This window comes from Nipponia nippon, unplaced genomic scaffold (assembly GCF_047370975.1).
Source record: "Nipponia nippon isolate SJK-2023a ecotype South Korea unplaced genomic scaffold, ASM4737097v1 scaffold_1, whole genome shotgun sequence".
NCBI classification, from domain to species: domain Eukaryota; kingdom Metazoa; phylum Chordata; class Aves; order Pelecaniformes; family Threskiornithidae; genus Nipponia; species Nipponia nippon.
In genome coordinates, this window is record NW_028262290.1 from 142,175,609 (window position 1) to 142,201,693 (window position 26,085).

Genomic DNA, 26,085 nt, shown 5'->3' on the forward strand with positions numbered 1-26,085 from the left:
ACAGGTAATACTAACCTTTATTTTTTAATATAAAAAATGACACAAAAGTGGCCACAACAATTAATATACATATATGAACAATGGCTAATGAATCCAAGAATTCAGCTTTTCAATGCCTGAAGAAGCAGATTTAATACCTGGGATTAGTGCTGCAAATTGTTCCACCTGGCTTCAAGTGAGCTGTAAATAGACTGGTTGATGAGAAGACTAAAAAGATAACCCAATTTAATGATCATACATAACATGCCTACCAGGATCCCCTACCTGAACAGCGGTATAGCTACTTTCTTTGAGGAATACTTTGCAATATATTAGAGAATGAATCTCCCCTCTTCTTCGATAGCAAGAGCGTGCCAGCCAGACAACCCCCTACTAGCAGTCTGAACCTAGAAGCACATCCATCCATGTTCCCAAATGCTGCTTAATTCACCTTCTCTAAAGGGCTAGCAGTAAGTCCTGCACTGAGATTGCATACTTCACGTATATATTTGTTCCCCCACCCTGTTTTCCATTAATCGATTACTGTCTCAAAGCTGCACTTAATCCATTATGACGATAGTTTCATTTGTAAAGAAAAAAAAAAAGCATCCGTAAAAAATGTTCTGAAATAAGAATCCGAGTTGTACTAGAGTCTGTTCAGTCCGTGCTCAGAGGCAGCTATGAGCATGCCTCTGGATTACTCCCATAAACCAAAACAAAGCCAAACTCTGTAATGACACCACTTGGAAATGCAGCAGTCATTTTTTTCTACTCTCCCACTTCCAGTAAGCTGATCCTGGATGCATTGTAGCCAGCTCCAATTTTGGTGTCTCCTCTATCTGACCCAGTGAGAAACACACAAACAAACAAATCCCGTAAGGAAGGGCGGGAAGTTGGGCGAGCTGTTCCGTGGTCATTGTTACTAGGGAAACCACTTCCTTAGCACGCATGTGTTCAGCAGATCTGTCTGGCTGCCTCTCCAAGTCTCAGGCAATGTCATGAAATGAATGGCAGCCGGGAAAATAAACCCACACCAGCACAAAATATGCTACAAGTGTCCCTGACACTTAAAATGAAAATCTCATTTCGGTAATTCAACCCTAAGCAGAAATATCTTCCCATAATATGCTTTTATAACAGGAGTGTGTGTGTTTGGAAGAGGAGTCACTCTTTTCATGTGCTATACTCTACTCCTCTTTTCCTCAATACTAATACAATGTCTCTAAAAGCAATCAGTACTGATAGGCTAGAGTTAAAATCCTAAGCCCAAACACCTACATTTTTTGGCTGCTGATCCTAGCTCCAATTTCACAAGCAGTGTCTCCATCCAAGCGAAGGATGGGTAGAGCTGGTACTTTGCTTTGAAAACCAGATTGTGGTGTTGGGACTCATCTCTAACAACAGACACGGCGTGCTCCTGCTTTATGGGACAGGGGTTTTGTTTGTTTGTTTGTTTTTTTAAGATGCAGCTTGTTTCTGAGTTCAGTCACAAAAGTGTGTGACTTACAAAGCAATTGTTAGAAGCATCTCAAGCAGCAGCCATGCCTCTTAACGTTTCCCGTACCCTTCCTTGCATAGTTTAAACAAGCGGCTGCTTTCCCAGGTTCAATCACAGAAAACAGGGCTGGAAGGGCTCTCAAGAAATCAGCTGTGCTAAGCAGGTTGTAATATATCTAGTTTATACACAGATGCTCACCAGTTCCTTAATCTCCCCAGCAATGGGGATTCAGCACATCTCGTCCTCAGTAGGAACTCCACAGCTGATAAATTGATTTTGCCTCTTCATCTTGCTGAAAATCTCAGCTGAGTGATAAAGCCCAAAGAGGGTTACAGACACCTTCCCTGAGCCCGGGGCTGTCAGTTCCAGTGCTAGCCTTATTGCAGAAACAGCTCAGTGTTACTGTTCTCCCTGCTGGACTCCAGGCACAGAGGAGGTTTGCCCATTCACCAGAAGTCCAGGGCTGGCACTTAGGAAACTTACCATTCCTGAGGATCTCAATAATGCCAAGCCCAGACGGAACCAGCCACCTCAGCAGGTTTGCTCTCATTTTAGAGCAGAATGAATTGCAGTGGGGAGATAGAGCGTGCAGCATAACTCAGTATCTCAAAGTTCACTTGCTGCTAGAGAAGGACTTTTGTAACCTGACTTTTCGGAAAACAACATACATGCAAGGGTGAGGCAGAGTTACAGGCAATACCACCGGAAGGATGGCGGTGCATGTGTTTCAGAAGAAATGAAGGGGGAAAAAAGCAGCAGAAAATGAAAAGACCTTCTTCTAATGTAACCCTGTGATAACAAAGCCCAGGTGATCAGCAACTATTTGGGCCTCGCTGAAGCAGTAGGCTCACAAACAGGATAATGCAAAACTCAGCCTATAAATTGAGATAAAAGCTAACACAGCAGCTGGATAAAGAGGAAGATCCTTTTGACTCTACAGAAGTCATTATGACAGAGATACACATGAGTATTTAAAAACATAGGGCTTGCTTCCGTTTTCCCAGTTTTATTTATATAGCTTGAGGCTAACTATAGCAAACATATTTTTGCTTTACAACGGATAGAGCAAACCAGAGAATCAGGCCTGTGGGATTTAGAAATATTCCTACCATGAAGACCTGCAACACGGGATGACAGGCATATCAAGATACAGAATCAGAGTTCAAATATGCAAGGGCGACAGCTCATTTTTCTCTCAGCATGTTTGTGTCTTTGCATGATCTCCAGCCTGATCCCCACTCTACAGTATGATATGGGTTTGTCCCATCTACAGTGTGACCATATAAAACAGACAATTAAAGACCACTAAGAAGAGACTTTGGCAAGTAGAAATATCCAACACAAACCAACAGAAAGAATCTGCTTATTAAGTATATCCACTGATGGCAGTAAATAAAGAGGCACATGTGTGCTACAGGCTGGAAAAGCAGGGAACTGGAGTTCATACACACAGATAGGAGCTGCTGGCAACTGAAGAACACACAGAAACTCTCACTGATGTCCCAAACTAAAGACGATCTAATAAATCTGAAGAGCAGTTCCAGGTTTCTTTCAAGAGCACAGCACTACATTGCACAGGAAGCAGCTTCTACCCTTCAGACATCTGGATGTAAAGGACAAGGAGGAGATGGTGTTTAAGCCAAGCAGGCATGGCATTCGCACTGAGGGAGGCATGCTCTAGTCAGTTTGCTATGGCTCCTTCTGGCCGTTTTGCCCAGGCTGCTATCTCATGGGGCAGTAAAGTGGCATTCACCATCCCCTGACAGGCCCCCGCCTCCAGCACAGCATGTACTTTGGCTGGACACTGTTGAGAGCTAGGAGACTACTTAGAGGAGATACTGCTGTGGGCTTGCTTTATTCACATACCCTTCCTCAGGCATTGGCTGCTGGGTATGGGGTTGGAGGACTGGTAGACTTGGTACTGGGCTGGAGGATTTTGTGCCATTTTGATGAGGCAGGATACAGCCATGGCACACACTAAGCCCTGGAAGGTGTTGAGTGCTCCCAAGACCCACAGCTTAGCCATGGGCTCGGCCTCCCGAGAGCCCTGTGCAGTGGCAGCTGAGTTCTCGGGCGCATTCATGGGAGCAGAGCTGCCCCTCTGCGGGTTGCCACACCGCAAAGTTACCCCACACAAGGAAGCTGCCACTTCACTTTCAGGGGAACCTACAGTCACAGAGGAACAGCCAACAACAGATGACGATAAAAGGAGGGCCCACGTGTGGTGGTTTGGACAAAGAGGCAGTATTGGGAGTGAGGCAGAAAACCTACTCATTTGTCAGATAAGGAGTGCAGGCAGCAGAGCTGGAAACACCTCCTGTGGTTCCCTGAAGCTGTAGCTGTTGGAAGAGGGCAGGGGCCAAATCACCCACCTCTCTTGTGCTTTGAGATGTGCAGTCTATAGCAAGTTGGAAAAGGAGACAGACCCCCCCCCCCCCCCCCCTTCCAGCTGAGTTCACACTTCCAGCAGGAGCTTTAATAAGAAGCCAGGCTGGCACCAGAGAAGAGGAAGGGGAGCCACAGGGCAGCCCAGATTTATGTGTAAAAATCCTCCGGCAAGACGTGACATCTCAGTGGGGGCGGAGAGTGCCAGGGTGCAAGCGAACCGTATGGTTTCATTGCTTCGTGGCTCAAAATGTGCCCAGGGTCTGTGCCCACAAGCCCTACATTTTGAAGATGAAGATCTACCTCTGGCCCAGTGCAGTGCCCACCAACTAAGAAGTCCAGTAATGTATATTGATACTTGCAGGCTGCCGTTCGATCACAGGATGGTTTGCCTGTGACAGCCCATGAGAGAAGTCAATGCTGATGATAGTGTTTTCAGCCAGGAGCTGCCCAGAAATCAAATCTGCCAAAAAGACATTTACACTCTCCAAGTGAAAACAAAGCAAAGTGGCCGCGGCTTTTAGCAACACTGCTGAGAGATCAATTCTTACGTTTTCCACAGATGATAGAGTGAATGAAATGTCTGCTAGGGTAGAATATATATTGGCAACAGTTGTTTGATGAGGATTTTGGAAGGGGAGGACTGAAGCCATATTTCTTTAGCACCTCAAGTGTTTGTCACAGAAACCAGTTTGCTGGAAAAGACGATGCAACCACAAAGATAGCACGTGTCGTGTCGTCTCGTGTCCCGTGTGTCGTGTCCCGTCCCCACCCCACCCCCCCGTCCTTGCAGAGGAGGCTGTGGCTCAATGGCTGAGCAGTTATCTTAGATGCTCCCGAAGCAGAATACCCGGAGGGTCAAATAACAGCAGAGCTCAAGCTAGAGCTGAGCACAGAGTGTATAAGGAATCACTTAGTCACAGAAAAATGCAAACACTTGTAATGTCAAGTCAAATTTAGTCAACAGTTTCACCTGAAATAAAATGTGGAAGGGATTCTTTTGGTGTTTTTGCAATAGATTTTTGCTTTGACTTTTCAGGCAAGACTTACAAGCTGACTTGAAAACAATTTCTGAAACAACAGAAAACTGGAAAAGAACATCCTTATGCCATACCAACTAGATTTTGTGAGACTGGAGGCAAATATGCACTCCTTTTTCTAACTGATTTAAAGCTAGGTCTTAAAATCATGGGCCTCCTACGTCTTTCAGAGGGATACTGATTCTGGTGGGACACCTTCAGTTTTTCCCCGTTGAAGACTGGAAGCAGAGACTGGAAAATTCAGTTGAGTGTCCTAGACACCAGACCATACCATAATCCTCACCTGTTTTCTTACCCTGTGAATGTTCATGAGTTATATGAGATTGGACATGTCAGCATTCAAGAGAGAGGCTCCTCTGTATCCTCTATAGCTGCCACAGTGAATTTTCTTCACCCCAAGTACCAATGCCTTCAAGTGGTCAGGAGCTCCACATCTCTCAAAAAACAGGGAGCAGGGCTGGGCTGGTGGCAGAGCAGGGACATAAGGCGGTGCTCACCACCACAGCTTCTGCTGTTTTACCTGTCCCACCCCACAGCATACAAATTGCCCAGCAGCTGTGAATCCAGCAGAGCTACTTTCTCAGGCAACATCCATCACAGGAGTTTCATTTGAGCTGAGGCATGGTTCGGGCAGCCAGCTTTACAGCCAGGCATTTAGGACATTTTCCTGAGAGGAGAACCTGGGGATTACTGAGCAGTTGGAGTTGCCCACCTAAAGAGTGAAAGTTTGTACTGCTGGGTGCAAAAGGGGATCTCCCCTCCTCAGTTTTGTGACTATTGCTCCAGTCACCCTGCATAAGTTTATTTTCACGTTGCTTTCATGTCCTTTAGAAATGTCCCAAATCAGTGTGAAATACTTTATTCAACCTGAAAAAACCCTTCCCCCTTTGCCATACAGTCTGAAAAAATCTGGTTTCCTGTCAATCCAAAAATATTTTTTCCTTTTTTTTTTTTTTTTAAACATTGCCAGCACAGCTATCCTCCAAATAGGGCCAGCGTGCAGCTCTAGTTAAAATAAGTAAGTATGGCTAGTCCTTTGCTGAGAACATTAGCCTGGTTGCTCAACTTTCTATTTCCAAAAGCTGTTGCCCAGAGCAAATGGCTGTACTTACTCTGTCCAGTAGTAGTTTGCTTTCTCTGTGCTCTTTAGAACGTTATCAAAGAAACCCTTTTTGCAGTAGACACTGCACCTTCACTGCCTAAGGGCCAAATTCTGATCCCACTGAATTAAGCTCCCGTTTCAGTAGGATCAGAATTGGCCAAAACCAGTCTCAGACTCCCATGGTGTTTGGTTTGGAGATGGAGGGAGACAGCATGTTAGGCCAAGCATCATCTTTACACCCAAAAGGAGAATTCAGCAAACCGAGCAGATCAGCATGCCAGGTGAGGCCACAGCAGGAGGCACCCTGCAGACCTGCCTGTTTTTTTCCTTACACCAGGTGAAACTGGTCTTCTCCATTTGTCACCAAGTGGAATAGCGTTTAGCCCACTGATGCTTTAAACTTTCCCTGAAAGTTCGGTAGCCATAAGACATGGTGTTTGCAAGATCCCACGTCCCAGACGACTGGAGCTGAGCTTAGGCATGGGTGTCTTTGTAGCAGGATTCTCAAGGATGAACATCACACTGAGGCTGCCGCTGCAAAGGTTTATTAGTGGGAGCAGAAAGTAATTCTGGAGCATCTGAAATCAAATAATGATCAAAGGAGAATCACTATGGACTTTGTGGCACAGAGCAATACAGTGCTCTTCCTTTGAAAGAAGCACATACGACCGAGCAAGCACCATTACCACGGGTAAAGGAAGTAGACTGATTTTAGAGAGAAAATAAATAGATGGCATCTGCTCTGTAGCAAAATGGGGGTACCCAGATCTTCCTATTTTCACAGGCATTGTTCAACATTATACTTAAGAGCAGTATTAGACTAAAAAAGCACCTAATTTCACTTCAGCTGATTTAAAATGCATCTTGGTGCATCTGAGCTATTGTCTAATCCTTTTGTTTGAGATGTTCTACATTAGTCAGCCACTTCTGATTCATGTGCTAACAATCCCCCTTAAGGCAGGTAATTCACAGACAATGTTCATGGTGTGCAAAGTGGCACTCCAGTTCCCACAGACAAAAGTCCGTAAACTTTAAATCCCAGAGCCCCTAAACTTGTTTTGCATAAATTCCCTTCACAAGAGGGGAGGTGAGATCTGTTTATATGCATCTCCTGTATCAACTCAGAATTCAAATAAATTTTTTAGAACAGTGGGAATGCTGATGAGAGACAAATCACAGCAGAAAGCAAAGGTTGCAAACAATTTTGAGTCCAAACAAATTAAGATGTGAATTACCTCATTTTAGCCTCTATCCAGTCAGCTTTTTCAATTAAAGCTTTCTTAGAGGAACAATTAACAGAAGTAGATATATTTTTACTAAATAATGTCCTTCTGCAGATGGCATTTTTTCCTTGCATACTGAGGCTACAATAGATAGCATTTACTGCTGTAATGAGAATAGGTTTTAAGCCTAATAACAGTTGATTTTTCCAAGACTGCATATGGGACCTTTATGCTACTGCAAATTAAGATTTCAATCTTTCCACTACGATGCAGTTTCTGTCCTTAGAAGATCTTGAGATAGTGTGCTGTTTCAAATGATGTAATACTGGGCATAGGAAAGAGGTTGGCTTCCTTTTTTTGGACTGCGTCGCTTAGGCAATCACATTTCTTTTTCTCAGAAATACATATATCTGTATTCATAGTAGAAAAAAAACCAACTGGTCATCACATAAAGGTAAAAGTGAGGACTGTGAAGCAATGGTACCAGCAACATCTGCAAATATGTTAACACAGGACAAAAGCTAAATTTATCCACCAGTAAACCATGTAGCTGTTGCAACCTTTTATATAATTAAAAAATTATAAGGCTATCAAAGTGTGACTTCCTGCTTGCATAAGCCATCAACATTCACAAAGTGGAATCTAGCCTCAAGCTCCAATTTGTGTTGAAACTGAAGTGTCTATCTTAGCAAGTCGTCCCAGATAAAGTCCTAACGCTACTGAAATCAATGCAAAAAAATATTCATTTACTTCAGGATTGCCAGGATTACAACTCATTTCAAACTGGATTAAAACCAGACCTCTTCTGCATGAGTACTAAGGTGATCTATTAAGTCATTATTTTCTTTAGAAAGAATATATCTTAGTTGTAGTCTGAGTTAACCTATTGTCTCCTCCAGCCAGTGAAGCTCGTTATCCCCTTTTGATAGGTTTCATTGCTAATCACAACTGGTTATTCCTTCTTTCATGGGGAAATGCTTTCTAGAAATGCTTCGTTCCAAACTAAAAGCAGAACCCTTAACATGGAGTTGAAATACTGTGTCAAAAATGTGAAATATTGAAATACCTGGGAATAGCAGTTTGGCCAGTTTCATGACAAGCTCATGGTGTCTTGAAACCAAAGCAATCATACCAATCTCTGGCATCTGCACTGCCCCATAGCTGCACACGCTACAGGATCCCAGCATCGGCTCCCAGCTCTATGGCCAAGAGGCAAGAATCCCTGAGGTCTCTAGCCCCACAGTCATTCAAATGGAAACCTGTCGCTGAGCTGAGAAACCTGAGTTCCTGGCAACCCACAGGTGAAGGAAGTTAATTGAAAGGTAAGTCTTTCTCTCCTGATAAATGAGTGGCTTTCAAAGATGCTGAATAACCTTGCTTTGTTGGGAAAAACTTCCAACCAGCTCTAATTAAACAGTCCCAAATTAAGTTAAGAAAAGCAATTTAACTGAAAGAAGGTGCAGGGAGATCTGGGAGATTTGGGGAAGCGCTGAGGGACACCTCAAAAGAAAAAAGCGTGTGTGCTACACCAGCAATTTCTCTGTTGGGACAATGTAGTACTCGGAGGCATGTCAGAAAAATAACTGGTGTGGATTTCTTAATTTTTTTCCCTGCATCGCATCCTGCAGCTAGGAGCATTGCAGACTGATCCCTCATCTGTTAATCACTTGTTTAGGTGACTACTACCAGAGAACAAAGGAGATCATATGTGGGGAAAATAAACCAGGTAGAGACTGAGGATCACATGAGACGAGAGATTAAACAGCACCTTTTCTTTCTGTCTTTGTAGTAAATGTCCAAGTTAAAAAAAAAAAAAAATCCACCTAAGGCCATTTCTCTAACTCAGGCTCCAGAGATATCTTTAAAAGAACTTGGTTGCAATTTTTTTTTCTTCTCTGTATGGACGAAATTAATAAAAGATCAGGGTCTGGGGCAAGTGTAAGTTTGATACTGTGTTTTACAGATGGCATGGAGTCCAATTCCATCTTCAGGTATTCACATACCAGCAGAAACCCCTGTTACTGCACTGGCTGCTGCATGGATGTATCTGAGGGCAGATTGGGGATCTAAGTCAATACAGTAAACAGGACTGCAGGTGTTGCACATAAACTGCTGGGTTGTAGCAAAGTGCCTTCAAACGTGTTGAGTTGGTGGAAACCCGGGCAGGTGACAGTATTTGGATGGATGTGGAGCAGAGGAGGGGTTGGGGGTCGCCCATAGCCATCAGCAGAAAGGCAGGGTGCCGGCTCGCAGCTGCAGGCGTTGACGCCAGGCTGTACTCGCGGTTCAGGACGCCTCAAAGCTGCGCTCTGGGGAAGAGGACGCTGTGAGGGGAGTGAGGGGCCTGGCTTGTCCCAGTATCTGACAGCCAGCACCCGCTCTGCCCCACAATGCCGTGCCGTCCATGCCAGTCCGGAGCCACAGCTGAGGGAAGGAGAGCCCCCATTCACAGCGGCATTTCGTAAAATGTTCGAAAAAATTCAGTGAAAGGCTTGAACCTTCCAAAATCCCCGAATTTCACAGCAACACAGCTCCTCCATCGTGCCAAATCCAGCGGCAGGCCTCACCCTCACTAACTGGGGACTTAAAGCTCCTCCTCCCGCTCCGCACCGGGTACTCCGGTGTTGCTTTTCCCTCGGGTTGGCGCCAGAGCTCCCCCCTCACAGCGAGGAGAGGCCCGGCCCCGGCCCCGGCCCCGCCCCATGGCGCCCCCTGGCGAGCGGTGGCGGCGCCGCCCTGCCTGCAGGCGTCGCGGGGAGCCGCCCCACCGGTTACCTCAGCCCGCGGGGAGCGGGCAGCTGTCAGGGCCTGGTGTCACTGGTAGTGCTGTCCTCTGGCACATCAGCGCTCCCGTTTTCTGTGGGGCAGCCCTCGAACGGCGCTTCAGTTTAAGGTCCCTTCTTTCCTGTCAGCCGTCCTTCAGGTGCTGTGTGATGCATCCTTCATCGTGCCCGGGGCCCCTCCGCAGTGACGCAGCGCCCACGCCGCTGGGCCTGCGCCAGCAGCGCTGCTGAGAAGCGTGTGTTTGTGCAAAACGGGGCATCTGAAGTGGTGTTCAGCAAGGCCAGCAAATGTAAATGTGCTCCTTGTTCGTTCCTGGCACATTCTCCTACCAGACAGATTGCTGCAGTCAAAATATTTCGGTGCGAAGCGAGCTCAGCAGCCCCAGTTGCAGGTGTGGGAATTCACCGGGCTCAGTGTTTTGAAGGGCACTGTGGGTTTCTCGCCATAAAGTTGCTGTATACCTGGCACAGCCCTGTCAGACGGAGGGGATGAGAGAATACCTCAGATGGAGGGGATAAGAGAATACCTGAGTGAGCCACCGATGTTTTTGTTTATGCACAGTGACTGACACAGCATTAATAAGGAGCAGCTGAGAGTCCTGATGGCAGGGGGCAAAGCCGCTTTAGCTCCCCTTTGTCATCAGGCTTCCAGCAAGAGCCGATGTCATTTCTAGGCCCCAGCTCCTTTCTTTCCCTGGTTAAGGTGGCATCTCCTCCAGCCCACCTGGCACTGCTGCTGAACTGGGCTTTGTCACAAGCCTCCTCTCCCAAAAACTGGGTATTGTGTACTTCGGCAGCACTGGCATAGGAAACCCCGCTGGCTAACACTGTAGAAACACACTGGGGTGTTCAAAGCTCCGTGTTATTACAGGTGGTGCGTGTATAACACACTTCCTCATATTTAGGGACATGTAAGGGCTCATCTGAAACCCTCTGAGACTCTCCCCTTCCCTTTGATCAATTGGTTGTCCTAAATCTAAATTACAATTGCTTGGGGAAAGGGTTTGGGAGGGTATCCAAATGTCCCTTTCTCATGTAGGGGTTATAAAAGAAGGGCCCAGCTAGTGGTTGGGTGAACATTCAGGTGATTCCTAGAACAAGGGAACTTGCCTGTGACCGTTTCCTAACCAGTGCCAGGTTCATGGCCTTGCCCCCAGACTGCACATGCATCTCTGTCTCGTGCCCTCTCTTCTGCTTCCTCCACCTCCAGTCCTGCTGCACCAACAGATGTTCTGTTTGAGCAAGGCTCAGAAGAGCGGCTTGGAGCTATGGAGCAGTGAAACCTCGCTCTGCCAAACAGAGCTCACTCGCTGCCATCTCTGGACTGGCAGAAGAGCGGGGTACCTCTGACCGCTAATGGAGCTGCTCCCAAAATTACAGGTTCCTGCTCTTCCAGATTAGTCACTCTGCATGCACGAGTGCAAGCTAAACAGCTGGCAGTGAAAACATGGACATTGCCCAGATGCAAACAGGCGTTTCTGGAAAGGACCTAGTGGATGTGGGAGACCAGAAGTGCAGCTCTTCTGTGATTCACATCCCCACCAAAGAGGCAGTTGTGTTCCAAAATACCCTGCGCTGGGCTGCTTTATGAGTGCTCAGCAGATAGACAAGCACTTGTAGCAGCCAGCAGTGTACATAAAAAGGGCATGTTAGGGCTATAGAGGTTTGCATTTATTACATGTAATGGGCCAGAACAGCATGCTGGGAGAGAAGTATCTATGAAATGTTAACCACCTATATGAAAGGGGCTATTTCTGTAGAGCACTCCCTCCCAAGCAGGAAATCACTTCTGCTTTGCTGCCTGTATTGTGTGCTGTGAAAAAACATTGGGATATAGAAGAACACCTGAGACAGTCTCTGAAGAGTTTAACAGTTATATCTATGTCTCCTGATGCAGCCAAGTAGCAGTTCATGTTTACAGTGTTTCCCAGCGAAGCCGACGTGATGGTACATGCACTTTCTCCTGCTCCACACTGACATGATGCCGGGCATTTGGTCAATGAACAACTCTTCACAGTCCTAATAGACCACAACACTTTGTCATGTCATGTATCAGTATCTTTCCATCTGTCTATACAGTGAAACGACTTGTTTTGAACACAGAAGTTACACTTCTTTGTTGTTGTGATACACTATTCTAAAAAAGTGTCTTGAATGCTCCGTCTTCACCAAACACCAAATGAAATACTCTCTTGGGCGCTTGTGCCCATGCAAAGCTTTGAAAATAGAGAACTGAATCTGTGCCTTGGTTTTGGGGGTGGGTTGTTTTTTTTTTTTTCTTCTAGAAAATATGGATCTTTACATCTGTACAGTATATCCCCGGGCTGTGTGTATAGCTCATTTCATTAATGCATGAATATCTCTCAGCTCCTCAGGTAGAAGCTGGGGGCAAACTATTATAATTAGCTGGATTGTAAGATGAACACCTACCCTTTTGAAACCTACGCTGTAGTCCTAATTCCAGTTGAAAGGTAAGGTTGAAATGTTTCTGTGTTATCATAAATCTTCTTAGGCTTCAAGACTTTACTAGGGTATATAGCACTGCAGTATCTTGTTGTATAGCACTTAAAGCTGTTAGGTCTTTTATGTGAATCACCGTATCTGTCCTTGGAAAATTAATTTAAAAATATGTTTGATTTTAGTTTAGCAGTTCTTTCAAGGTAGTACAGCCCCAACAATCACTACTGGGCCCTTTGGGAAACAGGAGAACAGGAAAAATAAAAGGAACATTTCTGGATCACTTTCTTTCGCCCAACTCCGTATCAGCTGGCACAGGCAATAACAAAGGGGCTGCAGGACTGCTCTCAGCTATTATTGTGCCTGGCTCGCTCTCAGCATGACTCACTGCAGACAATATATAACACCACTCACAAGGGGAATGAACAGTAAATACTTGGCCCTGGATTTTTTTTTTTTTTAATCTCTTCAGGTTTTTTTGCTCCTATTTGTATCCCTTTATCCTCGCCCATGTGCTATATAAGCTTCTCAAATCTAATGTCCATAACACCACCCCCCACTGGTAGCAGCAAGCCCTTCCGCTGCTGTAGGGTTTACTTGGCAGAGGTTTACAAGGAGAGGCATTATTTAGAAACTGTATGTGTTAACCTAGTGGCACAAGGTTGCTCCAACACCTTCCCTCTGGTTTTTCTTTTCTCGGGGGAGGGGTGGCTGCTGTTCTGGTTAAGTGCATCTCTTGCTTTGCTGTAGCAGCCAGGCTAGTTTAGGAAGAAAACCTTGGGGCTAAACAGGCTAGGAGTGCAGCCAAGGGGGTCAGGAGACGGCTTTAAGGATTATACTACATAATTAAAAGCTCACTCTGAATATGCTTCCTGGTACCTGGTGCTCAAACACACAAACCTTTTTAGGTAATAATTCTTGGTCATCATTTGTATCTCAGAGATTTGTAGGTTAAAGTTGCCACACAGGTAGTGAGTCAGGAATACCGAACAAATCAGATACTCAGCTGAAAGCACAAAGTATTCATCTAGACTATGAAAAGGCAACACCTTCCTAAATTTGCCCAAGCCAGCAAGAACAGGGGTTAAAATAGAAATAGATGCACATGCATGTGTTTACTTGGTTTGGTTTTGTGCAATGCCCTCTGGGTGCAGCTAATGTCATTCTGCAGTAGCTGTCTAGATTTAAAAGTGGGGATTCTTCTCCTGAAGAGTTTTGCCATCAGATCCGGGCCAGAACATGATTCTACCAGATAAAACCTGGGACACTGAAGACCCACTACCAAGCCTATATTGTGCTAGCTATAAGGAAGACCATTTTATCTTCAATTATTCCTCATCAGCTGGAGCCAAGACCAGAATTTAGGTCCTCCATTATCCATATTCTAGGCTAGTGGCTTCCCTGTCAGCCTAGAGAGTACAAACACGTGCTCTCCAGCCATCTCCCATCCCAGACCAGAATGATGTTAAAACCAACAGATTTCCATAGACTCCTGCATTTGCTAAAGCAGCATATTCTGACATTTCAGTCAAATATTCTAATCAAGTCTGTGCAAGCTGCATCGATTTAACTTTCATTGTCTAAAAATAGGTCCTAGCAAGATGCCGGTACCAAAAAAGCTAGAAGCAATGGAAAGGAGGAGAAAATACTGAAGGCACATATTGATTATATTCAGTGTGAGTGAGCAATTGCCTCTTTAATGCTATAATGCACAAATAAATAAACAGGTTAAGAATCCAAGCAGCACATGCTCACTGATTGAGAGAAATAACCAAGTATGAACAGGTGTAAATCACACTCCCATATCAAAGTTGTGAAAAATGCATATTGTATGTTTCGCCTGATTTTCCACTAGAATTATCAGGTTTTTACTTCCAGAGAAGTTGCAATAAGCCAGAGTTTATTCTCCATATAATGATATATTTAAATCAGACCTGTGTTTTTTTTTTTTTTTTTTTTTTGGCCAGAAAACTGGCCCTTCTACTACTTCAGTTAAATCCCAGTGTACTGTAAATAGGTCCCTTGTCACACACACAACAAAATGGAAAGAGACACCAAATAATTAACTTACTAACTGGTACAGACAGAAACACGAAGAACCTTGCCCTTTGTAGCTAGCACTGCCTTGTAGTTCTGATTAAGCTCATGTGTTTGACTGAATAAGCGCCTAATCTTTTCAACTAATTACTGTCTAGTGCCTGCCTGCTTCTAAGTACTTTTCATTCCTTAAAAATCTGTTGTTTACAACCATTTCCTTGTTCATTTTTTTGGGAACAAAAATTAAAAGAAAGGCTTTCTTCCCTGGGTTAGGTCTAGATCACATATGCGAAGGAGAAGAGAGATTCTGCTACACTTTATTCAATATGATGTTACAAGAAAACAACAGTTACAGCTGACAAACCATTACATCTTTCATCATACAGACAAATTACAAGGTGTAACAAATAATGCGACATTTATTTTACTGTACTGCTTACTATGCTGTTTTTCTGAAGTATATATATATATATATTTAATTACATTAACATTGTTTTCATGTACCAGCCCTCCCCTTTTTTTATTTGTTAAAAAAAGAACACCTCTTAGTGCACCATACAAAAATCCGCCTGGAAGCTGGCAAGCAGGGATTTTGTATGCAGCACCATTGAAATGCATTTTGGGGGATGGGAATTATTAGTGCATCCTTTACTTCTAGATTTTTTGCTTATGTGAAAAATGCAAGGCAGTAACATACAGTCACTCCACCTAAATGCTGGTAGGGGAGAGTATTGTTATGCTCAGTAATGCAACGTAATTCTGTTCATATGGGGTGTCTGCATTTTGCTCCCCAGTCTGTACAGCCTAAACATTTTATATAACAAAGATTACAAACCCATTAATATTCACAGATGAATATTTTGTAAATGAGCATACCAGAGCATTGACTACACATTCAGTTGCGTGCACTGACACAGAGCACACAGGGCTGTATGTCACCCACCAGCCCACAGGCGATTTATTATCCTTCCTTCTTTCCCCAGGAGTCTGAAGTGCAGAACCCCTGCGCACCAAAGAGAAAGAGAAAACCCCAGTGCCTCTGTCTACTGCAGATGGAATTTTCAGTGTTGCACGTACTGACGACTTATCCTAAACCACGGTTCTGATTAAAAACAATAGTGAGAATTAAAAGGACCCAACCGATCCAGGACACCATACAGTCATGTAATGTTGGCACTATTGGAGCGTCCTGACTGGTGCGGTGCCTGCTGGGTGTGGATTAGAGCTGACCTGAACCCAGCAGGAGAGAGGACTAAGCCATCTCCAGCTGGTTGACTTGTAAAGTCAGGTTCTGTGAACTTGAACTTGTAAGGAATCTCCTATCGTGCAGACCATCTCTATCACCATCTTCCCTTCCCTGTTCACTTAATATTAGTTCTCATAGAGTTAGCACATGCCCTCCCATTTTTATCTGCCTGCTACACCTGCTGCCCCGTGGCTGCTCTCCCCTCTCACAGCAAAGCCACATCCTCTCAGTATCATCAGGAAGGATCTACTGGGGCTCAGCCAAGCAGTAGGAAAATGAAAGTTAACGCTGCTGCTGGCTATCAACTCTGAGTGAGTCCCACAGTTTCTCAAGGACTGTGACCCAGAGACTACTAGTCACTTAAGCCCATTTTTTACTATTGACGGCATGAAACACCATGTTCCCGGCACCCGCAGCACTTCTGGAAGGCCAGGCTACTTCTTGTTCCTTTGAAGATTCTGCAGGGAACCAATTTGGGAAGGGTGAGAGAAGAAGGTTACACTACTGATCTTCGCTGAAGCTGTCTCAAGAGCACTGACGGGGTTTAAACAGTCCATTCCGCAAGACTGAGAAGAGCTGTGGGGAAAACCCCACTTCTGCAAGATGCTGGAGAGGTGGGCTGGCTGTCAGGGGGTCCTAACTGATTGATGGGTGTCAATCAGGCTAACCATGCAGGTAAGGGCTCTGCTGGAAGGAGGAAGAGGGAAATAAGGGTATACTGTCAGTTCCCTGGACAAAGGCGGTTCTACTGGCTCAAAAAACCCTTGACGTTTCCCAGCAGATGTGATATTCCAGAAGAATAATTTGCAGTGCTCACACTAACAGCACCAGCTTGCTGAGCCCGGGTCCCCTTGGTGCAGGGAGAACATCCCCAGGGCCCAGAGCTTCCGCGGGAGATCAGCACACCCAAATCACCGCAGGCAATCAGGGCACCCGGAAAGTAGGTGCATAAGTAAGAGATCCTGGTCACTCCTTAATTGATCGGTCGCTGAGATAACCTCACTACTGCTGAAAATCAAGTTACTATTTAGGAACCTAGATATTTATGCACTTTCCTTCGGGCAATTGAGTTTGAAGATTTTTGGACCAACTTTATTTCAGTGGTTGCTTAAAAGTGGGAATGGGGCAGAGAAGATCATCTCATGCGCACGTGTGTGTACACACACATATACACACACATACATACCTTAAGCAAACACTGTGCATGAATCACTATGGCTAGTAATGCGCTAGGCTTGTGGGAACAGTTGGGGAATTACTCTCTATATTAAACCTTCAGATGTTTAGTTGAGCAGCATAATTGCTTGCCTCCCAATTTAAGCTGCCAAGTAGATGCATCTATGAAACTACCCTTATATTCCTAATTGAAATCTTTGTTACATTTTCAAAAATTCTTCAGATTTTTGCAGCAAGTTTTTTTTTCTAAAAATAGCTAATTTTAATCATCAAACTGCACACGATTTAAGTAGCAAAGATAATGTATAAAAGACTTTTCTCTTACAAAAAAAAGAAACATGAAACCCAAACAAACCACGTCTAAGGCAGTTTCAGTGTGTGATATATTCAAAAGTTCAGTGGTCACTTTTTCCCCCTCATAAACACAGGGGGAAAACTGTAGTAAGTTCTAAATAGGATTGTGACTGAAAGTGGCTTTCAGATGGCTTTTACCAGATCCTGAAACAGAGATGTCATTGGGGAAAATTGTCTTTTAATGGCTGTGCAAATATTGAGGATATTTCCACTGTTCAGCTCTTTGAAAGTGTAGACTCCCATCCTAGTTCATTAAGAGGCCTTTCGTAGCTACTTGTGCATTCAAGGATTTGCCTTATTGGGTGTTTTTTTTCTTATTAAACACTGCTGGAGTTTAATAAGATGGCAGTAGCACAAATCCTTTTCCCCTCCTTTTAAACACTGAAAGCTAACCAAAGTGTTACCACACTTCTTAAAAATGTAATTCAATGCATCCAGCAAGCAAAGGATGTCAAATTTATGTGTAGAATAATATTGCCTAGCAAGCGTTTCTGTCCGAGCAGGACTATAACTCAACAGCGGTTTTTGCACCGTACCCTGCCCTCTCTGAATGCAAAGCATTGTATATGGTCAGGGCAGTTTTATCACACCCCCGAACACAATGTTCTCCCCAACCAAAATGTAGCAGGGGCTTCCTTTTCTAAAATCACACAGCTTCATTTCTTGCAAAGTTTGCATTTGAATGATTCATTCAGAAAAGCTATCTAGAGACACAGTATCTGGTAGTGCCTTCCAATCAGCTCAGTATACCTATGGAAAATAACTTGAAAGGTGCTTTGGTGCGGAACAGCAAACAGTTTGGGATAAGGAAAATTCTCCACTTTGCTTTGTATGTGGCAAAGTAACACAGCTAGATTTAATGGCTCGTTCAACAGAAGTTTTTCTATACCTTAGTATCTGCCTTGAATTAAACAGAACTGGTTCATCATCTCTGTTTTCAAGAAAACATTCCAAAAGGTAAAGAACGTGAGGAAAAACATAGAAACGTTAGCCAAGACCCATAAAAGAAAGAAATATTCTTAAAGGGAAGAAAAACATAAAGAATTCATTGTATATCTGTCAGCTGCATACATCTCATCATTTTTGCTTTGTCTTTCTCACAGGCCTATTTTGAAAACTGTCGTGCTGCATAGCCTAAGCAGAGTAACCAAATTCAGAGTACTGAAGTAAACATGCAATTATTGCCATGTTTTTAAAACGGATATGAATGGTCTGAGGAGATAATGAAAAAAGAAATAACCCAACAACACTTCAGGAATAGTGGCAATGTGCTGTAATTGTCAGCCGATCAGACAAGTTGGGCTTGCTCTGGCAGAAATAGTCTTTCCATTGGTTGCAAAGTATGCACAACTCTCAAAGAAAACACACAGTCTTTTATGCCACCGTTGGCTTTTTTTTGTACAGTCGTTACTGAAGAAGTGTGAACACCAAATGTGTTGTCTTAATGTATTTAAGACATTGCTGGTGAAAGCATAAAAATCCTTACAAAGATGCAGCGCTGCAGTGGAAAATCAAACAAAATCAAACACAAAAGACTGAAAGAGTACATGCCATGTATCAGTAAGCAAAAGCTTAATCTTCACATAGTTCTCTGAAATCACAAGGTATCCAAATGCGTGCAAGGTTTTAAATAAATTGCAGGGAAAAAACAGGGTCTTGCCAGCTTCAATTTTCTTTTGAATGAAATCCACCATAGAGAAAGAAAGGAAACAGGCCATGGTTCCTTCCTGGTGTCGGCCTCCTCATTAGGTTTTTGTTTCCCTCCTCCAAACTGGTAAATTTAATCCTGTAAGGAAACAATATAAATTATAATAAGCCTCATGAATTGGATGTTTTAATGATTTTTTTACTTGGTAAAAAATAGGTTAGTCCAAAGCCAGTTATGAAGACACCAGCTCAGAGCAAAGGACAAACTTCCAAAGCACTTTTAGAGCTGGTCCCTCAAACACACCAAGGTTTTCAGGGTGGTTGCCTAAGTAAGATATATTAATCTATATTCCTGTATCTCTGCCCCAAGTGCTAATCTTCAGAGATGCCATCAGCACTCACATTCTCCGTGGAAATTATAGGCAACCATAAATAGACAGCTGGCTCTTCTAAAGGTGGTCACACCCTGCCAGTGCAAAGGAAAGTTGCTAAATGCTGGCACAGCTTCAGCAGTTTACAGGCTCTTTTTGCCCCCTTTCTCATGGAGTCCCTAGTGATCACCTTCACAGCAATGCTTGCAACTCATTTATGAAAAGGTCTCCTCAGGTTTGCTTCTCAAGAATTATTTGAGGAACCTCGGGGCATGTCATGAACACTTCTGCAAACACAGCCAGATCCTGGAGCTCCTTGTTGCTCTGCAGTTACACGTATTCACCTTTATTTCAGTGTTCTCCTATAAATAGGCAGATAACTGAAACCTCTCCTTTCATATACAGAAAGTAAACATTATATCACTAGCTTTGCTTACCACTGTCTTTCACACTGCTGATGATTCCTGTTTGTATAGGCTCAAAGCAGTGACTGGCCTTGCAAGAAGGTACCACGATGTTTTTGAGATTTACACAAAACAGGAGGCAGGCTGAGAACGTGGGAAGCATTACTTTAAAACAAAGCATCCAACAACTGCAAGAAGAGCCAGGTGAAGGCTAAATGAAGGGTAGATGGACTGAAGGATTTTATAATTAACATATTTAACTCTTAATAAATGTCCAAGTAGAATTCTATGCCAAGTAATAAAGTGACACTTTCTGAGAAATTCTGTAGTTTTCTACAGTTCAAAATGTATTTGTTTTACAAGGTTTTTCAAGACCAAGTATTGTAACTACAGACCTGCTGCATTTTTAAAATGTAGTTGCAGGAACACAGTCAGATATGGAGGAATTCTAGCACTTAAGAAAAAGAACGCTGAAATATTCATTGAGCATGGAACTGGTTTGTCTTAGCATGTCCTAAAACTATTTAAATCAAACTGGATGCAGGTGCCAGTGAATCTAGTCTAGCCTTCATTTCAAAAGCAGGAGAAAAACAAGGCATCGGTTTTGAACTGCAGTTTCAAGCATAAAATTTTAATTGTGGCTTTCATCAGAATAGCCTAATCTCTACACAACATCTAACTTTCATAATTTCCAGGGTTCCTGTCGTGGTTCTTGAGAGCTCTTCTTCTGCCCTTTAAGCGCCAGAATACCTGAATTGGATTAACAAAAGCCTGTTTTTAATGATGCGTGGCAGCATCTTGGGCCCTCTTGGAGCTTGGTCTACCACCTCCTGAGTCCTGCTTGGGTTGTTTCCTAAATGCCTCTGGAGTTCGTGTGGAATGTCGATTCCACATGAAAGTCCCACTTTCCCCAGGGTCTAGGAGCTTGGCTGAAGCGCCGTAAATCTTTTTTCAAGGAATACATTAGAGCTGACCCATTTAGTTTACCCTTCATAAGCTTAAAAAGAAAAGCAGTGTTTGGAACATGCAGAGATTCACAACTGCTTAGTGGTGAAACACTGTTGACAATATTCCCCAAATTCGACATTCCCCTTCCTTCAAAAAAACTTATAGGAATGACGTCTTTGTGGCCCCTCCTTATAAAGAAGCAACTAGACTCCCAAAGCTCCTTCCAATGTTGAGCTTGCATTTTCTCTCACCGCCACCCACACTACAGCTGTGGAAGGTGGGCTTGCAGTTTGGAATCCACATCTGCCCAGATCCAGCACAGCTGGCCTGATTTCAGGCTAAGCCCAAATTGCTGGAGTTCCAGAGACTGGCATAAGCAGCAGGGACATCTAGGACAGGTAACAAAAAGATCAGGATAGAAAAGCCTCTGGATGGAGGCTTTTCCAGGAGTTACCAAATTGCTCAGATTTGAGAATAACTGCAATTACATTAATTACACTTTTCCTTTCTATCAGTGGACCTCAGGACAATTTCTAAAGGAGGTGAGCATCACACTTCTCCCAGGGTTGTGCTACAGTTCCACAGTGACAATACTACATTTTCTGGCTTCAAGTTTGGCTCTGTAGGCAAAGCTGATGACATGTTCTCCAGGGCAGGGCCTGAGAAATGGGGAATACCTTCATCAGAAGCTTAGCACTTCCAGAATCAAGCCCTAGAACATTAAAAACTTCCTTAGAAATGAACAAACTGACAGCTGCTACCATTTAACACAGGGGGGAAAAAGACCTTTGCATACTGGCAACCACTGCCAGCACCAATGCAGACCAAGGGCAGAACACAGAGGACTAAGAAAGGGTAGCAGAGGTTACATAAATGTGCATGGGAGATTGCAAAGTTTTTTGCTGAACCCCATTTGTTTTCCTGCTGTGGCTCAGTATAAGGCAACTGACAGTTTTATGATCACAACTCCACCAGCTCCAGCTTTGCTGGGTCTTGCTATGCCAGTGCTGCAGCTGGGGTAACTGGTTTTCTGTGAAGCTGAGAACCTGTGGAACAGTATGGTGGGCAGCACCACATCCCACCTTCTGCATAGGCTCAAGTTTTAGACTAGATCAAAAAGTAAACTCCCTGGAAAAGAAGGTAATTTGGTGCCACATTTTCTCAATGGTTCTGGCTGGGAAAAGCTAGAAGACATAGTGCAACAGGAACCAGGGAATGGCTGGTGATCGCAGTCTCTCTGAAGCCATGTTGAAATGCACTGCCTGCCCTGTTTGGGAAGGACCAGCGCCCTAATGGCCAGGCTGTTCAGAGGCTGAGCCCTCAGTTTTGGTTGCCAACACAATCCCACTGTGTATAAAATCCTTATGTGATCTCTGACACAGCAAACAAGCCTGGTGGTTAGGAATATATACACTGGGAATATATAATGTTTGCATCAGAATCCCTAATTCACTGAATGTTTATTGTCAATTCAAAGCAGAGTCAACAGGTGAAATCCCTTCCCTTGGCCTCAGAATGCCTCGTGGAGTGCCAGCCTTCTCCTGGGCAATGGGGAATAGAAGTCTGCCTATCCTGAGGCAGAGGAAGGAACTGAACACGGATGTGCCGCTCCGCAGAGGAGCGCTGCAATTGCTGGGCAGTGGGACAGCAGACCTCCTTCTCTTCGCTTGGGTTTTGTTTAAGATGAGACCATTGCATCACATCAAATAGACACCTCCCCTAAACTGGAGGAAGAGAAGGGTGTCTCTTTGTCCACAGCAGAAAATCCACAATAAGTCATCGTAAAATTTTAGATTGGTGTGAACTAATCTTTTTATTAAAAAAGCATTGTTTCTTTGGTGGGGCTCTTGAACTGAAACATCAGTTGTTCACACAAGTAAGACCCGAGGCAGGGCCCTCTACACAGTGCTGCCATTCAGTTCCCAGATGGCTTAGTATTCCACGTTTGCATTTTTTAAGATATATTTTAGAAATATCCTTGCTTAGAATTTAATACATTTTCCTGATCATACAAATCAAAGTTTTGCCTGGTGACTTGGCAGATTGTGTTTATGGCCTCTGGTCACAGCTTTGCTTATAAAAGCGTAAATTGTTAAATGGAATATTTACAACTTGTGATTTCCCAAGAGCAAAATAGGGTTCTTTCAGATCTCCTTTTAAAAAAAAAACAACAACAACAACAACAAAAACTGAAATGTAATAGACTGCCTTAAAAATGAACTTGTATTTCTTCACCACAGGTCCGTGTACTTTTGGTTTTCATGACATCTCTACTAAACCTAATAGAAGATTACAAGCAAGTTAGTGATGTGCTTGAAATATCAAATGACCTGAATCAAGTAACTCAATTGTATGTTTGTTATCTAGAGAAATAATCTGCTGCATACATCCTGTTTGTCCCAGATCCCACACGGGATAAAATAAGGTGTTAACCCACCTTAAAAATGGCAGAGGCCAACTTCAGAATGCAGTAGCTGTTAATGTAACAGTGGTTCAGGGAAGGGAAACTAAAGCTTGTAATTTAAACATTAATCATGCTTTCAAGACATGAGGCAGAGGAGGGTGACTAAATCCCAAATATTTTTCTTTATTTTAATTAGTAAAAGAATGTCCTTTCCTTTAAAAATGCAAATCACCAATTCAAGACATGCTCCTTTTGGCAGCATCAGCATCCTTCTCTAGGTGCTTTTAATTTTTGTATAAATTATCACATGGGGCAGAGCAGTGCTCCCGCAGAGTCCTTAGCATGCAAAGCACACTCAGAGTGCAGGTCTATTTATCTTGCAGCTGATTTAGCATTATTATAAGAGTATTCATTCTACAACGCCAGATTTAAAATAAAAATGTGAGCTGACAACTGGAGATACAGTATTCTGTATGAGCTGAAACGTGGGGGGGTATTTAAGATCATCAACAATATATTCTTTCTGCTTCTCTCTCCACCAGACATGCACACACCAAAGATACTGTTCATTCTCTCTAAAAAAAGTATACTATTAACAGGTGATTTTTCCCCACACCTTTTATTCCTATTTTTGTTAGAGAAGTCATTTTAAAAAGCCGACCAAACATTATCAATACTATTTGCACTCAGATAATATCTACATGCAACTCGTTGCTATAAATATTAATTAATTGGATCACCAATACCCATAATGCAACTTTATTTTGACCTACATGCCCTATGAACTAGATATTTTTTGGATTCAATTTTCTTAAACCCAACTGTCAGCATCATGTGATGGAAGAGATGAAAAATGAAAATGAGCGTTCCCGCTGTGCAGGTGAGTGACCTGTGGGAGACAGCTCTGCCTGCTAGGATTTTTACACGTACCATCAGACACAGACCAATTGATTAGATCATCTTATACCCGCCACCAACTAGGCTCAAGAGACTAATTAGAGAGAGTACTGCCTGCGCAGGCACCCCATTGACACCTAATTTGCTCAGCCAAAGCCTTTGGGGAGAATGTATTATCTCTGCAGCTGCACTTCATGCATTTCTGATTTGAGGCATAAGCAAGGAGTACTTCTTCACTCTTTTGAGCAAACTGAGTATATAAGCCCTTAAGTGCTAAATACAAGCAGACAAATTAAATCTGGCCAGCCTCCCATAAATTCTTTTTCCCCTTCAAATATATATATATACATATATACATGCATACACATCTTATTTTACATCTGTGTCTATAAGGTATGTGCACAAATGCAAACATACAAATAATGTGTACGTATGAGTCTGAATGTGTGTGGAAAGCATGGGTACATAAAGACATTTCTATAAACAAATGCTTTGAAATATGCAATTGTCACACTGTATAGAGTGCTCGCTTTTGCAGGGAAGTTTTACTTCTGTGAGATTTAAAAGACATGCAATTGTTCTAATATATGAAAAATAAATGATCTGCAGTATTGTTAGCTCAGGCTTTGAATTACCCCACGGACAAGGCTCAGCAGACTGCTGCTTATAAAGTTGCTCTGTGTATTTTCAGAGGTGTTAGTTCAAAGATTATTTCAGTATACGGCCTAGCTTTGTTGAAAGCTTTTCTTCGATGAACTATACCTTGGTTGTGGTTTCCTGAGGAATACTGTTCACTAAGGCTAAATATAAGATTACTAAAATTGCCTTCTGCTGGGCTTTAGTTTTATCTAGTTACCCATGCCCCAAAATACACAGAAGAGGCAAGACTTCAGGCTGTCATTAAAAATTTATTTGAAAAGAAAAATTTACACTAGAAAAACTATGATTTTTTTACAAACTGAGAAGGGTTTGAGGAAAGTATTTTCTGCTATAGGCTGGTATGTGATTCCTGAACTCAAATACCTTGTAACACCCAGGAAAATGGTGGATTTGCATCACTTCTAAAACAGCACTAGAACAAAATATCTTCTTCTCTGTGATGTGTCTACAAAGCAACTTTCAGGAGTTGAATGAAGCTGAATTACTACAATTTAATTTCAGCTTGCGTCAAAGCCTGTGTTGACATGGTCAGTTTATAGTGTCAACTCAGGATCCTGTGCTGCCGTAACTAAAGAATTAAAGAAGCCTTAGCTAAATACGTGCAAGTTACCTGTGAGGCCAAAACATCAGATGTAATCTCCTTTGCCAAGTACACAATGAATGCGACTTCCAATCTTTTCCCTAGGATGGGGCATAACTTATGGATTATCTTGGCAATGGTTGGCTGTTGTTCTTTCACAGACACAGCACTGTACGGAATACTTACACATTATAATAATAACTACTATCAGTCATTAAAAGTAAACCACATTTGACAAATAAGTAACAAAGGATTTACTGATTAATTTTTTCCTGCTCTTTTTCCCCTGTGTCTTAGTTACTGCGTTGGTGTTCTTATACACACTGGATTTCCCATAGTCTATCTTCAGTGATGAAAATTGCTGTATATTCTTCTCCACAGCCCTAACATACGAATCATAATAGAGATTGCATATGGACATGTTCGTTCCCGTTTTAGGAATTCTTCCTCCCACAAAGAATTTTTCACAGATGGACTTTGCCTCTGGGCAGAGCACCACAACTCCAAATAAAGGGATTTGCGTATGAGAGGTGACTGCAGTTTCAGGGTGGGTGCAAGGGGATGACCCTAAAAGAAGTGAGTGCTAGACAAGGACTGTAAACTAGTTAGAAAATAAAAAGTTAGAACAGTAACACAATTATAAACGATTTTTGAGTATACGTACATTAAATAAGTGACGTCTGTGGCACAGTGGATTTGGGGCTGGAAAGCATAAACCAAGATTTCGGCTTTGCTACTGAATGTTACTGTAGGCAAGTCCCTTTATTCTCCTGTAACCTCTGTTTTGTAACAGGGGCTCTGTTTTCTATCCCAGCCTCTGGGTTTAGAGTGTCTCCTGAAATGAGTGCCTAATTTTAGCTGGAGCCACCAATAGTTCAAATTACATAAACACAG

The 26,085-nt window shown here is 43.1% G+C and overlaps 1 protein-coding gene and 1 long non-coding RNA gene across 7 annotated transcripts in view; both read right to left on the minus strand.

Annotated features, from left to right (window-relative positions):
- CDK14 (cyclin dependent kinase 14) overlaps window positions 1–26,085 on the minus strand; it is a 344,587-nt gene that overhangs the window by 3,833 nt on the left and 314,669 nt on the right. For 5 of the 6 annotated variants that reach the window (XM_087775259.1, XM_087775285.1, XM_087775296.1 and 2 more), the window contains one exon: window positions 14,802–19,066. The exons of the other annotated variant lie outside the window; for it this stretch is intronic. The gene's annotated coding sequence lies outside the window, so the exon portion shown is untranslated. Of the gene's footprint in view, window positions 1–14,801; window positions 19,067–26,085 lie in introns of those variants that run through there. 6 annotated transcript variants of the gene reach the window in all.
- On the minus strand, window positions 6,528–8,483 carry LOC148057644 (uncharacterized). The gene is made up of 2 exons (XR_015707450.1): window positions 8,294–8,483; window positions 6,528–6,582 (listed from the first exon to the last, which is right to left on the minus strand). It is a non-coding gene; the product is annotated as an uncharacterized LOC148057644 (long non-coding RNA).